This window comes from Mustela nivalis, assembly GCF_964662115.1.
Source record: "Mustela nivalis genome assembly, chromosome: 3".
In the NCBI taxonomy this organism is placed as follows: Eukaryota; Metazoa; Chordata; class Mammalia; order Carnivora; family Mustelidae; genus Mustela; species Mustela nivalis.
In genome coordinates this window covers 155,542,175-155,558,153 of record NC_139022.1, presented here as the reverse complement: position 1 = coordinate 155,558,153, position 15,979 = coordinate 155,542,175, and the positions used below count along the sequence as shown (strand labels likewise).

Below are 15,979 nucleotides of genomic sequence, written 5' to 3'. Positions count from 1 at the left end.
AATCATTTTGGTTCTCCTTTGGAACCTTTCCAGTGTCTCCCCATCTCCCTTAAAATAAGGGGCCTCACACTGGACATACCACCCTAATAAGAGTCTTTCTGCTGCCAAATTCTTTATTATGGGGGAGGAAGTGGGGAGAGGCACTTCCCTTTCATGTCAACCTCCCGCCAGTGTGAACTCACCGCAGTGTTGTGTTGCCCATTTCTTATCTGTACAATACGCAGACTCATATTGGATACGTGGTCTGCTGTGATCCTCACGTCTTTGTTTTTCTCGAATCTAGATATTAAGCCCCATTTGTGCCTGTCATTTTGATCATCACCCCTCAGGACACTACTTTGTAATCAGCCTTCGTGCTGAAATCTAAACTGTTTTTAATGAACCATTTCCTTCATGTCTTGAAGCCACTTTGGATTCTCCTAACATACCAGCAGTTTCTGCTCAAATTAGTATTACTTATAGACTCTGGGTGTACACAAAGCAATTTTAAGTATTTAAACCAGACCTAGGGTAAAATTAGAGACCACTTTTTAAGCACCCCTTTGTTTACTGAACCACTGATCTGTTTTCCAGTCAGCAGTGAACCTGGGGAGGGAAAAGACCAAGAACATCATATCTTTCTGGCCTGCTGATGAGAATGTCATATGCATTCCAAAGCTTTCCTGAAATTAAGTCATTATACAGATGTGCTCAAATTTTAATTCCTGGCATATACACACCCTAAACTGAGCTCAGACAACAAAGTCGGTGGGGGAAGGGGAATATTTATTTGTATCAAACGTAAAATCCTGGATTTACCTTCAACAGCATTGGTTTGCACATCATAAATTACACACCAGATTGAAGGAGTAGAGAGCGTTAGAAGTAAAGCATTAAGAAACTGTCAGTGGGAAAAGCAATCAGAAGGGAAGAAGAGATGACTTCTGAAATTATTCGAAAAATCATTCCATTTGAACCTAATTCCCATAAAACGTATCAGATACTGAGATGCCACATAAAGGTATGCTAATCAATCTACCAAGTCTGCCACCCCAAAGCAGAAGAGAAGGAATAGGGAGGGGGGTAAAGATCAACGTTCATGGAAGCCTTATAATATTTGTAAGCCGGACCCTCTAAGAGTTCTGATAAATTTGGCTTTTCCTGAAATCATAAGCTAACTGGCTTTGACCCAGGAATTGCCATATTTGAGGTGTGGCTTGCAAAGCTCCGTTTCACCAGACACCTGTAGCATTCTCCTAACCTCCACGTATCATTGCTGGTTGCAGTACCCACACCTCCTGGAGATACACTTTATCCTGGGGTTTTGTTTCCTTCTAGTACTTCCAAAGGAGGACCACCACCGCCTGGCATTCCTGCCTGTCTCTGGCTTTGCTGTTGTGCAACCTGGATGAAGCAACTGAGGGTAATTCCAGGACTGGTGATTGCGATGATTAGTTAGCAGGGCACTCTGTGGGCTGCTTCTGAAAGAAGACAGATTTCCAGCCTGACCTTGACACAGGTTGCCCCCTCCCAGGCTCCAGTTACCCTTTCCGGTAACAATAATGGTACTGAGAACTGAAGCCTTCTTTTGCCTCTTCCTTTCTAATAAAATCCTTCAAATTCCACCAGATCTATCCCTTGCAAAGCTAGTTTACTTTAAGGGGTTGTTGGGCTCCCAAGAAGAGAACCCTAGCTCAGAGACATAGGTTTGGGGCAAGATTCTGGGATGAACCCCAAGGAGTAGGATGAATGTGTGTCCATCTCAAGTCTCAGGAGGCACAGGGCTTCATTTTGTGCCTAGATTTGTGCCATCCAACCACAGGTGGTGTCCGTACCTCCAGCTCCCTCTGGGAGCTCTGCCCTGAATCCCTTTCCAAGCCAGGTGAAAATGTGAGCAGAAGTTCCTTAATGGTTTGAGGTTTGGCACAGCGATGCTTTCACTTTTCAGCAAGTGTTAAAAGTGGAAAAGTGGAATAAAATGCAATTGGAGGTTTAAGAAAATAATCTCTTCGTGCAGTGAAATGTGGGGTGACTCCCCCTGTCTCCGAGCGCCCTCCCTCCGCTCTTAGAAAAGCAAACACTCTTTTCCTGCCTTATTTGTATTCCCATTAATTTAAGCCAGGAAGCCCTCGGTGGGTGTGATGTAAACAATTCAGCCTCGTGGGTCGGGCTTCCTCATCAGTTTGCAGCTGGAGCGATGGCTGCGCGGCCCAAGCCCGGTCCTGCCTCTCCGGGGGGATGACTTGTTGACTGAACCCCGCAGATGACGGGAGGGGCGCGGGCGCGGGAGAAGGTATAAAGGAAATGCTTAAGTTGTGCCGTCACCGGCGATTGTAATTCAGCGGTGGTAAATTTGGTGCCTGCAGCAGAAAGACTCTGACTGGAGGTTTCTGAAAAGTTTCTTGACTTCCTGCCCGGTGTGATGGTTGTGATTCTGGTTTGGGGCTCCCCCACCCACCCCCTGTAGGAACCCACGCTGCTGCTGGTTATGAAACGGAGCGGTTATGAAATGCGCTGGTGTCGGGGAGGTGGAGCTTCTCGCGGCGGCTGGAGGGAGAACTTTTGACCGGGCGCGGGTCTCGGGGAAGGGCGTTTTCGGCTCCGGACCTGCTCCGGGTCAGGGCGGGAAGCCACGCTCCTCCCCAACCGCCCGATCGCTTGATGTCCACGAAGGTGCGCGCACCAGCAACCGTGGAGTCCCTGAAACCCACCCGCGGGCGGCTTCCCTCTCCCCGCGAGGGAGTGACCGGGAAAGGGGTTCTGGAATGCCGTGGAGTTCTGACAAGTGAGCAGGGGAGTGACGGGCCGAGCCGGGATCCCATGACAGCCTTTTCATAACCTCCCAGCCCGGGCTGCGCGCGGGCGGAGGGGTCCTCCCACGGCCATGGAGCGCACGGCGCGGACCCGTCTCCAGAAGGACGGCGCGGAGGCGCGCAGGGGGGCGGCGTCCCGGGCGGCGAGCCCGAGCTGAGCGCCCCCACCCGCGCCCGGCCCGCCGCGGCAGGTGATTAGGCAGCGGCTCGCGCGCGCGGCCGAGCGGGGCCCCGGCGCGCAGGGTTAGCGCCGCCAGCTGCTCGCGACCCGCACGCCGGCCGTCGGAGGCGTCGGACTGGAGACCCCCTCGAGGTGACTTCAGAACTGGAGGTAGGAAGCCGCCTGGCAAACGGAAACCTCAGGCTTCCCCTTCCTCTCGGGCTGGGGTGCAGGTCGAGGCTGAATCCACAGATGTGGAAATTGAGCCACAGCCTCGGAAAAACGCCGCCGCCACCTGACTCATCTCGCAGATCACCTGGGTGTCTTGTTTTGACTTGGGAGACTGGCGTGTTTAGAGACGGACTGTGCTCCTTAGGAGGAGTAAGCGACTTGGAACTGGCTTGTCAATTACTGACGGAAGGAGGCGCCTGGCGTGTATGATGGGGGGGGGGGGTGCGAAGGGACAAGTCTGGAGGGGCTCCAGAAGCACGGATCTCTCAGGCACCTCGGATAGGAGGTGCTGTTGAAGCCCACGGAGTGTGTGTGTGTCTGGGGGGGGGGGGGGTGCTCCAGCGACCCAGGCATCTGTTACACTGTCCTTATCCCGTGCTTCTCTCTGGCTAGCAGGGAAGGGAATCTGGCATAGAGCAAAGATGCGTCTGGTACCAGCGGGAACTTTTTTTGAGCCCTCAGGAGGTCATGATCTCTTGTGGGGACAGATCTTCACCCCAAACTACGAAACAGCCTGCTTAGACAACTGTCTCACCACTGAGGTACAGAATATTGTGCTGTAGTGTCCGCAAATCTAAGAATTTAAAGATGAAAGATGTTTGGAAAGAGAATGACCTTATCTATCATGTTGTTACTCCCTAGTAGATAGTTTATAAATACTAGGGGTGAAATTCAGTCAGTCTTGTCATGAGATGCCAGTAAATAGGAGATAACTACAGCTGTCATCCTGGGAACCATATCTGGGAGAAAAGTCCTGGATGTAAACAGTAAGCACTTTTCATAAAAACAGGTCCAGCTGAGTTCGGTATCATAAGGGGCAAGACAAAAACCGTAAATAATGGTATCACAAAGGCATGACATAAACGACTTCAAATACACATGAAATATAGTACTTTCAAACTTCACACGCCTAGACTGTTTTTGCTTTTGCAGATGAACTGAAAAATAAGGTACTCCGGCATCTTTCTACCTCCAATGCTAACCTCACTGCTATACACCCAGTAACCTACAGATTCACTGTGGCCCTTTCTTCAGCGGAGATATTAACAGTTAAAAGGATCTACCCACAGCTCATTGTTTTCAGGATCCCTAGTCAAATCCATGGTCCCTAGGATACAACCGTAGCACTCATAGGTAAAGTGGGCTTTGGGAAAGGAGGTCTGTGTCAGGCTCTAAAAGAAAAAAAGTTCTCAGAGTGGGCCACACACAGAAGAAACAGAAATAGGATGTACCAGGGAAAGTGGGGAAACCCAGGTGGACTCAGGATTTCAGCTTGCTCATGCTCTTCCAGCCTGGAGCTCTGTGAGCCTGCACAGCTGGACATAACTGTCTGAGGGAGGACCTCTCCTAATCTAGCAGGAAAGGAAGACCTCGCAAAGAGCAACAAGGTTTCCAGAAACCACCTTTCTGATGGCCTTCTCACTTCCATAAATTGCCTGACACTGCACTTGGCATGCACAGCTCCCTTTAATCCTCTGTTCTGACTAATCTCTATAAATCCAGGCAGGTCACACTTAGGAATTGTCTCCTTGAAGGGGAAGGGTGACCCCATTCTGGCTTGTTTCCTGGGACATTAAGTTCTCGTCTCCTCTGCCTAGAGCTCTGCCCTGGCTCTGCCTAGAGCTCAGCCCTGGCTTCTTCATCAACTCTTCTGTTTCCCAACAGTTTCACCAAGTACCTTTGCTGCCTTCTAGACATGGGTTCTCATTCCGGAATCTGATATAGACCCCGAGTTTCCCTTTTTTCCTTATCAAAACAATACTTGTATATAATTTTCCCAAAGTCAATATTTCTGCAAGGCTTATAACTAGAAACAGCAGTCACTTGCCCCACCCTCCATCAACCTCAACTCCTGTGCCCCAAAGACAACCGCTTTCAACATTTTGTGTGTATTCTTAAATGTACTGCTCCACTGGGTCTCTCCCTCACCTGCCCTCTGGCCTCCTGACCCCCCACCCCTCCAGATGCGCTGCTTTTGAGGCCTGCCACACACCCGTCCGTCATCCAGAAATCTCCTTTCTTCATCCTACTGGGCACAGCTTCTTGCCCTTTTCCCAGGTGGCATCCCCTGTGTTTGAGACCCACACCTTCCTCTTCATTTGTTTCTGTTCTCTTTCTGGTAAAACACAGCTTCTGGAAGTTTCTCAGAAGGTGTACCTGGGAAATCAGTTTTTTAAGATCTTCCAAGTTCGCGTATTTGATGGGGTATGAAGGTTGGAAAGGCTTTTCCCTCAGAATTTGGAACAGATTGCTCTTCGGGTTCAGTATTGCCATGGAGATGCCTGTCTTTCTAATTCCTGATGCTTTGAATGTCATTATTTCCCTCTCTCAAAGTTTTTGGGATTTCTCCTTGTTCTTTGTAATGTCCTTTCTCTCTGTAATGAAATTTCATTTTCATATATCTTTCTGTGAGTTTTTTTTTTCCTCCATTTTACTTGGCTTTCAATACACCTTCTCAATCTGGAAACTCATGTTCTTTGGTTCTGAACAGTTTTCTGGAATTAAAAAAAAATTCATTTCTTTCCTCTTTTGGAACATCTATTTAGTTGGAAGGGGATCTTCACGGATTGAATTTCTAATTATTTTTTCTTTCCTTTAAAAAAAAATTTGCTACTTCCTGGGAAATTTCCTCCTTTTATCTTCCAACCCATATACTGAATTTTTATGTCTGCCATCAAATTTCTAATTTCCAAGCGCTCTTTAAAAATCTCTGAAATATTCTTTTTATAACCTCCTGTTCTCGTTTCACGGATGAAAAGCTTTCCAACTCCCTGCAGATCTCAATGACAGCTTCTTTGAAGTGCTCCTCTATTCCCTTCACAGTTCTTTCCCCCTCAGATTTCCTTACTTTTTGTTTTTAAGATTTTATTTGTTTGTCAGAGAGAGAGCACAAGCAGGGGGAGCGGCAGGCAGAGCAGGTAGAGGGAGAAGCGGGCTCCCCGCCTAGCAAGGAGCCTGATGCGGGACTCCATCCCAGGACCCTGAGGTCATGACCCGTGCCAAAGGCAGGCGCTTAATGGACTGAGCCACCCAGGGGTCCCCATTTGTGCTTTTAAATCTCGTGCTTGTTAAACACTTTCCTGTAATGTCTAATGATCCTGGACTGATCACTTAAAAGCTAACTGGCAGGTCTGCCTACATGGATGGGGCTTATTTCCAGGAATCAATAGTACCTTCTTTCCAAGAAAGACACCTAGAACGGTGTTCCAGAATCTAGAACAGTGCCTGGCACCCAGTAAACTTTCCATTCCCATTCCAAGCATTTGAATGACATAGGATCTTGCTAGGGCCCAGGTGGTAGCAAGTATTAGAAGCTCCCCAGGTGATTCGAGAGTGTGGATGGCCCTGAGCACCTGCACTGTAACGGGATTGTCGTGCCAAGCAATTTCACTGGACGACGCCCACTTTTGATAGACGGTTGTTTCTCGCAGACAAAACTGCCCAGGGGAAGAGAAATCCCCATCCCTGTCACCGAGAGGACTGGGTTGACTGTGGCATTCTGTGAGCCAGATTCAGGTAGGAGACCAGGAGTCTAACATTTGGTATGGAGACTGTCTCTTCTCCCCCTGTTCTTAAAGTGGCACCCCTTCCCTCAGCTACCTTTGATGTCGGAGTCCAGAACTGCTCTGATTTTGCAGAGCAAACCCGTCATGGAATGTAGGCAGTCACATGGGAGCTAGGACTAAGGAAATTATGGGGGTCTGACAGCTTCAGGCATAGGCTCTTAGCCAGCCCTCCTGCTGTTGGCACCCCTGTCCGGTGTCCCCAATTCCAGAGACTCTCTGTGTCTGGGCTCTATCTCTCAGACTCTGCTTTCTCTCATCTGCTAAGTCAGTTACCACTGGACTGACCGCTTCCCCACTTCCAAAAATTTGTTGAAATCATTGCTTCTTCAGTTCTAAGATTTTGGCAAAACCTTCCCTCCATGCTTAAAAAAAAATTCCTTTACTCGCATTTCAATCCATGTTTACTGAGGAGTGAGTCTCTCTGCCTCATGCCCCAGCTTTGCACTGGAACCCTCCTCTCAAATCTTTTTGTATTTATCCATGTCTACCACAGGTGCCCACTTGGAACAGAAATAGCAAATAGGCCACGTTGTGCCATCATTTCAGCAATAATCAAATAATCAAATAATCATTAAAAATGCCCAAGCTCTAGCGTGCCTGGGTAGCTTCAGTCAATCAAGCCTCTGCCTTCAACTTAGCTCATGATCTCAGGGTCCTGGGACTGAGCCCTGCATCAGGCTCCCTGCTCAGCAGAGAGCCTGCTTCTCCCTCTCCCTCTGCTGCTCCCCCTGCTTATGTTCTCTTTCTCTCTCTGTCAAATAAATAAATAAAAATCTTTTAAAAATAATTAAATAAAAATGCCCAACGCCTGAATAGAGTGGTTATTGGGCATTTGTACTGGGTATGTTAGCATCTTCCCCCTCAGATCGTTAACCATGGTTCTTTGTATGTGTGGAATGTCTGGCAGAAGGCATTTTTGAACGCGTTTGGTGTGGCTTACCAGAATTCTAACTGTAGAGCATGTTAACTTTTTTGATGTATATTCATGTTCGTTTCCTTTTTTAGGCCTCACCAAAAGCCTATTGGGTGGTTTAGTGGTCATGTGGACTCGGGAACCTCCATTTTCTGAGATGATTAGCACATTCTGGTTGTGGTACCCCCATTCCACACCCCAGAGAGGCAAGTGGATGGAAGAGTATGTGACCCAAGTCTGGGCAATGAGGTGTGAAGAGATGTCTCTCGTGGAGTCTCTGGGGTAGGTTTGCTCATGACTAAGAAACAGACATGAGCCAGTGACCCCTTTGCTTCTTTGGTACGTTGTTGTCTAGAACTGCTGTAGGCATCTTGTCTCCAACCTTAGGATGAAGTCAACACCCAGGAGAGAGCAGATTCCAGAGTGTCCTCAGGAAGCACCAAGCTTTCTCTTGCAGGTCCCATCATGCGAGATGATCAGTTTCCTCCTTGTTCAAGCCATCTTGTTTGGTTTGGTTTGGTTTGGTTTAAAGTAATGTGGGGCTTGAACTCACGACCCTGAGGTCAAGACCTGAGCTGAGATGGAGTCAGACACTTACCCAGCTGAGCCACCTGGGCAGCTCTAAGGCCCTTTGGAATCCGGGTTTTGTATCATTTGCTGCCAGACTGATAGAGGAGGACATTTCTTTATGTGTGGTCTCCTTCTTAAAAGAGTTAAGGCAGACATTGGGCTTCCCTTCGTGAAGATCTAAGCTGCCTGATTCCTTATTCTGGCTGAGTAGAGAGTAGTTCTCTCTACTCTCTTTTCCAGGCAGATGAAATTAATGTTATTCTCTCTTCCAACTTCAAAAGAAGCAATAACTGTGGAGACATTCCGTGGGGAAAAGAGGAGTCCTTGGGAGATTGTTAGCTGATCCCAGTGAGAGATCATCCTGGGGCTGTCACAGAAGTGAAGACTGTTCTTGAAATAATAGGCGATGAAACCCCATGCATCCCACCCTGGAAAAGCCAGGCACTATTTTCATTCACTCCTGTGGTTGTGGAGGATGTCATGTCTTGCCCGCACACTTGGCATCGTTGCCTCTGTCTTCCGTTGTCTTTGTCTTTTGGGCATCCCGGACTTTGGGAAGCGTTGAAGATGAAATATACTCTGAAAGTGTTTAGTGGCCTCGGTAGGACTGAAGGCAGGAGAAAGTGGCCTGTCCGTACCTGTTTGCCCCAGCCTGACTCCGGTGGCAACGGCATACCCTCTTTATTTTTATGAGTAGGAAGCCTCCCTTGTCTCTTCATTCCCAGTATAATGTTAGCCTAAAGAGAAGCCCTTAATTGCACTTAGCATTATGCTATCATTTTCCTGTTTGTATCTTTTACTAAACCTAGACTGTAAGGCTGGGAACTTCCTATTTAATACAGCTAAGATTTAGTGAGCACTTACTGCTTGCCTGACACTGTCCTATGCTTTCCATGTGTGAACTAATCGGATCCTCACAATGATCTTATGAAGAAGGTGCCATGAGTATCTCGTTTACAACAGAGATCACTTGCGACACACCGTATTTAGGGAAATGGCTCAGGGTTGTCCAGCTTTTCGGTGCTGGAGCAGAGATTCAAATGTTGGCCATCTGGTTCTGTGTGCTGTATAACATATATATGCCTTATGCAATACGTAAGTCATCGTACAGCTTGAACACCCTTACACCATCTAGTGTACAACAGGGATTCAAACGTTACTGTGAGTGAACAGACACGAGGCTTTTTCATGTCATTACAGACTCATTAATTTTAATGGCAGTGTATTTCCCCCAGGGACCCATCATTTGTGTAACCGTTTCCCAGAATTAGGTATGGTAGTAGTATGGGCTAGGCTCTCTGAGACTGGGACCATCCCGAGAAATCTCAGATATGTGGTCATTCATCAGGAGGTGGCCCAGAGACCTTCTTTAACCTCCTCTCCCTCCCTCATATGGTTCTCCCCACCCTCGGCCACCCAGTCCCCGTCCCACATTGCCATTGCCATCAGTAGAACTCTGCATAAAAGTGGATGGTGTGGTAGAGGCTTTCATACTTCGGCAACTTTTCTGAAGGTTCCTGTTAGAGGGTAAGCATTAGCTGGCAGGGAATTTGCTATAAGAAATGCAGATCCCTGAAATGTTGCCTGGCAAGTGCTGTTTTCCAGGTGATTTCTCATGACCTGTCATTTTGCACTTTTGAATCCAGAGATGGTATATCTGACTCTCATTTGTTAAGACTTTTGGCTGACCTCTGGGATTCTTGTTTTAATTGCCAAGGGATAGAAAATATAAATGGACAGATGTGTTAGTGTGCAAGCTTTGGAGTTGTTTTATCTTTGAAAATTGGGGGGCTGGTAGGGATAGAAGATTAAGGAAATTGATGAAACAATTTTGTACGGTTAATGGGCTATCTTCTTAGTAGTGTGACTGGTTAGGCCCTAGGTAAATAAATACACCACGTATCAAACAATGTGAGCACTATGTAGAGGTTATTTGCAGTTAAAGAAGTTTGTTTTATGAATTAAATTATATCTGAGCTATGGTAGAAGACCTTGATGTTTAAATTTAGATTAGCCCTGGGGTGCCTGGGTGGCTCAGTAGGTTAAGCATCTGCCTTTGGCTCAGGTCATGATCTCCGGGTCCTGGGATCAGTCCAGCCCCATGGCAGGCTCCCTGCTCAGCGGGGAGTCTGCTTCTCCCTCTGCCTCTGCTTCCTCCCTCCTGCTCATGTGCACTCATGCATTCTCTCTCTCTAATTAATTTAAAAATCATTTAAATTTAGATGAATCCTACGGTGAAACCCTTTTGTAGAACAGATACTTTTTTTGAAAAGTCAAAGACGTACTTGTTCCAAATATAGCGCAAATGCATATGCATGTGTGTATAATTTCTGAGCGTGTGTAGGTACACATGGGTGTTGCCTTCCTTCCCCTGACCCCCTAATTCATTCTCTGCCTTCTTATGCAACAAGGGGCTTAGTGCTGTGAACTGACGACATTGGGACTCCCTTGTTTTATTTCTGCTTGGCTTCACCCAATGGGAGGCACAGGCAGGGGAATCAGAAGACAGGAGGAGAAGGTGTTGGGGTGTTTACCCTCCTCATAGCAGCCTGCTCGGCCTTGCAGAGATTCTAACCACGGCTGGGTTGTTCTCAGCTCTCGGGGGCAGCTCGCTGTGTCAAGGTTCCAGTTTGCATTGCTTCCTCTTGCTGCCCTCAGACCTAAAGGTGGTAACAGTTTCCCACTAGCTAGTGGCTAGCCCGCGGGTACTCCATCCTGCCCACGTCTCTCCATAAAGTTCTCTCTCATTAAGCACTTTTGAGGGGCGCCTGGGTGGCTCAGTGGTTAAGCAGCTGCCTTCGGCTCAGGTCATGATCCCAGGGTCCTGGGATCAAGCCCTGTGTCAGGCTCCTTACACAGCAGGGAGCCTGCTTCTCTCGCTCCCTCTGCCTGCTACTCTGCCTGCGTGTGCTCTCTCTGTCAAATAAATAAATAAATAACAAAAGAAAACAAAAACTCTAACTCCTTTTGAATATGTCTTCTGTTTCCTGCCGGAAGCCTCATGATACAGTGTATGTTCATCTCTTTCTCATATAAAACCTCGTCATGTCTGGTTCTAAAATGCCTGTTACATGTACCTTAGTATATCGGAATTGGAGTTGTAGCTTGCCCTAAGAGTTGTCCTTTTATCCTTGTGTCTTTTTTATCTTTTCTATTAGCTCCCTAGTCCTGGGGAGTAGGGTCGGGGTATGAATCATTTTTGCTTCTCCCTACAATGTCTGGGATGTTGTTCTGCAGACAGAGGTCACAACAGTAGGCAACTGGAAGTAAAATAACATATAAGAGTGCATGTGTGATTATGGTGCCCACATGGGTATGCTGTACCTGGGACTTTTTAAAATAACCTTTATTTGTATCCTTATCAGCACTGGTGCATTCATTTATGCAATAAACAATTACCAAGTGCCAGTTATAGGCAACACCTTGTGTTAGGTGTTCACAAGGTCTCCTCAGAGTTCCTAGAGTCATAAAGGGGTTTCATGAAGAACTGAAATAGAATTTTCAAGCAGGAAGGAGTGAATCTGAGAGCATATCTAATCTGGTTTTATCACTTCCCGGTGAAACTCAGGCTGAGCGGTTCAGTGCTTTGTTGTGGAGCACAGGTAGTGGGTTGTACAGAGGACCCGAACTCGGTGCCTTGACTCTCTCGGCGTGGGCTTCTTTTCCCAGCCCCCTCCTGTCATGCTGCCCACTCATCTCCAAGGTGCTTTGTGGTGAAAGGAACCTCCATAAGGTGTCCTTTAGAAAGCCTCTCTGCTGTCCCTTACTGCTTCCTCTGTGTTGCAAATGCAAACCAGATAGTCATGCTCTGAGCTCATAAAAGTGCCTAATAGGACGCAGACGGTGCTCCAGCGTCAGCCCCACGTGTGCACAGCTGGGGGAATATTTGGACGAACCCACAGCCACACTCAGACATCTCCCTTCACCAGCTGTGAATTCTGCAGCAACATTTCATGTGCGGGTAGGAGGTGTTGGGGGTGAGTTGAGAGGGAGCTACACATTCCGCAGCTCCTGAGCCACTCTCCGGCCTCACATATAGAAGATGCGATCTCCAAGCCAGGCCTGGGCTGCTCCCAGAGCTGGTCCCTCGAGGGCCTTTGCAGATTGGCACTTTTCCCATGACGATGGCCCTTTATGGGTCCACTTAGCATAAGGACCAGAGTACAGGTACTCCCTACAAAATCAAAAACATCTGACTCCATTATATTTACCTTAAAGTTGGTTTAAGATGGACGACAAAAAGGCTTTTCTGAACAAAAACATAGCAGATTGGCCTAGGTCGGCATGTGATGATGAGTTGTAATGTTCTTTCACATATGCATGTCTGCTGGGGGGGGGGGGGGCTGACAAATTGTTAGTCCTCACCTGTAAGGCTTGAGTTCAAGATTAAGGAAGAGGAAGGCAGGATAGTGTCTTTACTGAGTCCTGCTGTTAGTCAGGCTTTGTGCTGGGGCCTGTGACTAAAGGATCTCACACCCAGACAAGCTAAGTATTATATGTCCATTTTGCAGATCTGGACACTAAGTCTCGGTAGGGCCATGACATAGTCACAATTACAGTTCTCGGTTCTGACTCGCCAAATAAACCTCGTCCATGACATAGTGCCATTCCAAACCCAGCCGGCCCGGATGCATGCCGAGTGACACTGGGGAGAGTTGGCTAGCTTCCCCACATTGATTTTTTCAACCGTGAAGTGGGAATGAAGTGATCATCCCCTCCTGTTAGTGGTGACGGCTGAGACACTGCGCACAGCATTCATCCCAGCGCCGGTTAATGAAACTGAGCTCCTGGCCCCTGGAGCTGGGTTTGCCGCTTCTCTTTTCTGGAGCTTTGTCAACTGTCAGCTGTTAACTTCCCTCAGTCGTTTCCGTAGCCATAAAATGGGGCTTGGGGTAAAGGTCAGTTTCTTAATGGAGGAAAAACCTGAGAAGAACAAGGCAAGCCTCCGTCTTTTGTGTTGTAACTGTCAAGCTTCCAAAAGTGTGCGGTCTGTGTGACTTCAGGGTGTAACCGCTCACGTCGGCTGTGAGGATGGGGACTGTCCGCTTCCCTGGACCCAACTTGAGTCCAGCCAAGTCCCAGCCACACTTCCTCAGTTCCTACCACTCAGGTTTTCCTCTTTCATGACTCACGGTCCCTGTTGTGAAGAAAAAACTCCACTTGTTGTTTTCACTTAAGTTACACACAATACTCTCGGAATACTGCTTCACTTCTGGTCACCAAATGTGTGTGTGTGTGTGTGTGTGTGTGTATGTATGTATGTATGTATATATAAAGGGGGGTTTTCCCCGCACCGAACAATGCTGGGACACCAGCTGGGTATCCTCCAGTTCAGCCTAATTCGGATACTGTCTACCTGGAGGGACGGTCAGACCCCACAGGCTTAGGGCTCAAGTCCCACAGGACTGCCCCTCTCTCCTCCCCACAATGCACGCTCCCACTAAAGCCCAAATCATCGCTTGTGCTGACTGTAATAGGTTCCCATGACCCCACCTGTTAGTTTTTACCGTTAATTAATTGCATTTGATGAATTTGCTAGAGCAGCTCACAAAACTTAGGGAAATTGTTTCCCTAACCGGATTACTGGTTTATTGTAAAAGGATGTAACCCAGCCGCAGTCCTATGGGGAAGGCCATAGGGAGGGAAGTTCGGAAGCTCTCCAAACCCAGTCCTTTGAGGTTTCATGGACGCTTTGTTACAGAGACGTGCTTGATTAAATCATTGGCTGTTGGTGATTGAAAAGCTCCAGCCCCTCACCCCTCCCTAGAGGTAGAGAAGTGGGATTGAAAATTCCAGCCATTTAATCCGAGTCTGGGTCCCCTGGCAACCAGCCCCCATCCTTAAGGACTTTCCAGAAGCCACCACATTATCATAAATTCAGATGCGATTGAAAGAGGCTTTTTATGAGTAACAAAAGACACCAATTTCACCTTTATTGCTCTGGAATGATTTCAGAAACTAAATACCATGAGGAAAGATGTCCATATGGCTGTTATATAGGGAATTACAAGGGTTTTAGAAGCTCTGTGCCTGGAAGAGTGAAAAAAGACCAAATGTTATTTCTTATAATTAACCACAATATCAGACTGTTGCTGTATATTCCTTATCCCCTTTTCTCCTCCCGCGTCCCTCCCCAGCTGCTGAACTTTAAGGGCTGCAATTAACGCCTTTACAGCGTAGAGTATTGTCCATTGTTCTTTTCCACTTTGGTCGCTGAAATAGGTAATAGGCAGGGGCCCTGTGAAGTTCCTAAAGTACTTAGGCCATTCCCTAGAATGTTCTGGAAAGTTCTCCCCATCTCTGGCTTTCTTTGCCATCAGTAAGGCTTTTTTAGCAGCGCTAGAACCGGAGCTCAGAGTCTTGGTGTTGGAGCATGTGAGGGCAGGGAGGGAGGCTCCCACATCCCTCAGCAGGTAGTGGTGGAATCTGGGAAGACTCATGACCGCACAGCTGCCCGGGAGTCTCCCTGTTGCCAATAGTCTCCTGCCATCCTTAAAATCATCGCGCCACAACTGTATACACTGTTTTTAAAAAAAGAAAGACAAAACAGAAAGGCAGTAGCCCTCCCAGCCTGGCCTGTGTGGCTGCCACCATCTGTGCTGTGGGGAGGCACCTGATTCTGGATTCCCCTGGAATCCCCCAATTCTGCCCTGAGGAAGCCCACCTGTAGTGCTAACTCCTGTTGCCATGGCTGCCTCCTGAGGAGAAAAGGCAGATGTGAGGAGATGTGGGAAATGAAGTTACACAGTTTACATCATGTGCCCAAACGGAAGGCATGCATGGTTCCCTCACCCCTCAAAGAGTTATGAACAGAGATGAGGGAGTTGCCTTAAATTGAAATCTACAGATTTTCTTGTGCTGTGGGAGGGTCTCTCAATTATTTTATTTGGAACATCAAAGTATTATTTAGGGAGCACATTAGCCTGAAATGACTTTCATCAATGCTGATTTTAGATGCTTGTAGAGGTCAACTGAGGAAATTGTATTTAAAAAAAAGGTTAAAAAAATCTAGTAATATTTCTGGGCATCTGACCTCACAATAACAAGTGTTGGATTTCTTTGTAAGCAAGACTTTTAAAGATCATTTAAAAATGGATCAAGTTAAGAACCTTATCCAAACAACTGGAAGTGAAGAGGACCATGGCAAACTCAGAATGGAGCCATGCTTACAGGAACAGATGTAAAAATGCCAGTGCCACTGCAGACTTTGAGTAAATGTTTTCCTGAGGTGTGAGGAAACCAGAAATATTTCTAAATTAGCACACACTTATAGGGTTACATAGTATCTGTGTATGTATTTATGCACATGCAGTTATGTAAATTATATTAATATCTTAAATAGCTTAAAGTAAATGTTTTAAATGTTCAGTTTTTAATATCTTTGATGAAATGTTTACATCTAATGATATCGATTTTTCCATTTACATCATCTACATTTATCTAACCAACCCCTCCCCCCCAGTATTTTGACAGTTGTCTAATTGGGACAGTAGAGGATCACTTCTGTCTGAGCCACCTTTATCCAACTGAGATGTGTCTTGGTCCCCTCTAACTCTATAGGAAATGCAAACTGATGTCAAGAAGTATTTTTATAGTATACATTGTTTTGTCACCTTGAATCACTGCTTCAGTAATTCTATTCTTGCTTTTACTTAAAGTCTCTTGGTTTGCCAATGCCAAAACAAAACAAAGTGAACAGAAATGCAGAAGATTAAAATGGCCCAAATTTTCATATTGTCTCTTCATT

General features: G+C 46.9%; 1 protein-coding gene across 10 annotated transcripts in view; it reads left to right on the top strand.

The window, feature by feature from the left end:
• PDZD2 (PDZ domain containing 2) overlaps window positions 1–15,979 on the top strand; it is a 350,615-nt gene that overhangs the window by 163,724 nt on the left and 170,912 nt on the right. For 3 of the 10 annotated variants that reach the window (XM_082724470.1, XM_082724472.1, XM_082724478.1), the window contains exon 1: window positions 2,174–3,123. The exons of 5 other annotated variants lie outside the window; for them this stretch is intronic. The gene's annotated coding sequence lies outside the window, so the exon portion shown is untranslated. Of the gene's footprint in view, window positions 1–2,172; window positions 3,124–15,979 lie in introns of those variants that run through there. 2 more of the 10 variants (XR_014309967.1, XM_082724471.1) reach the window with 1 other exon arrangement.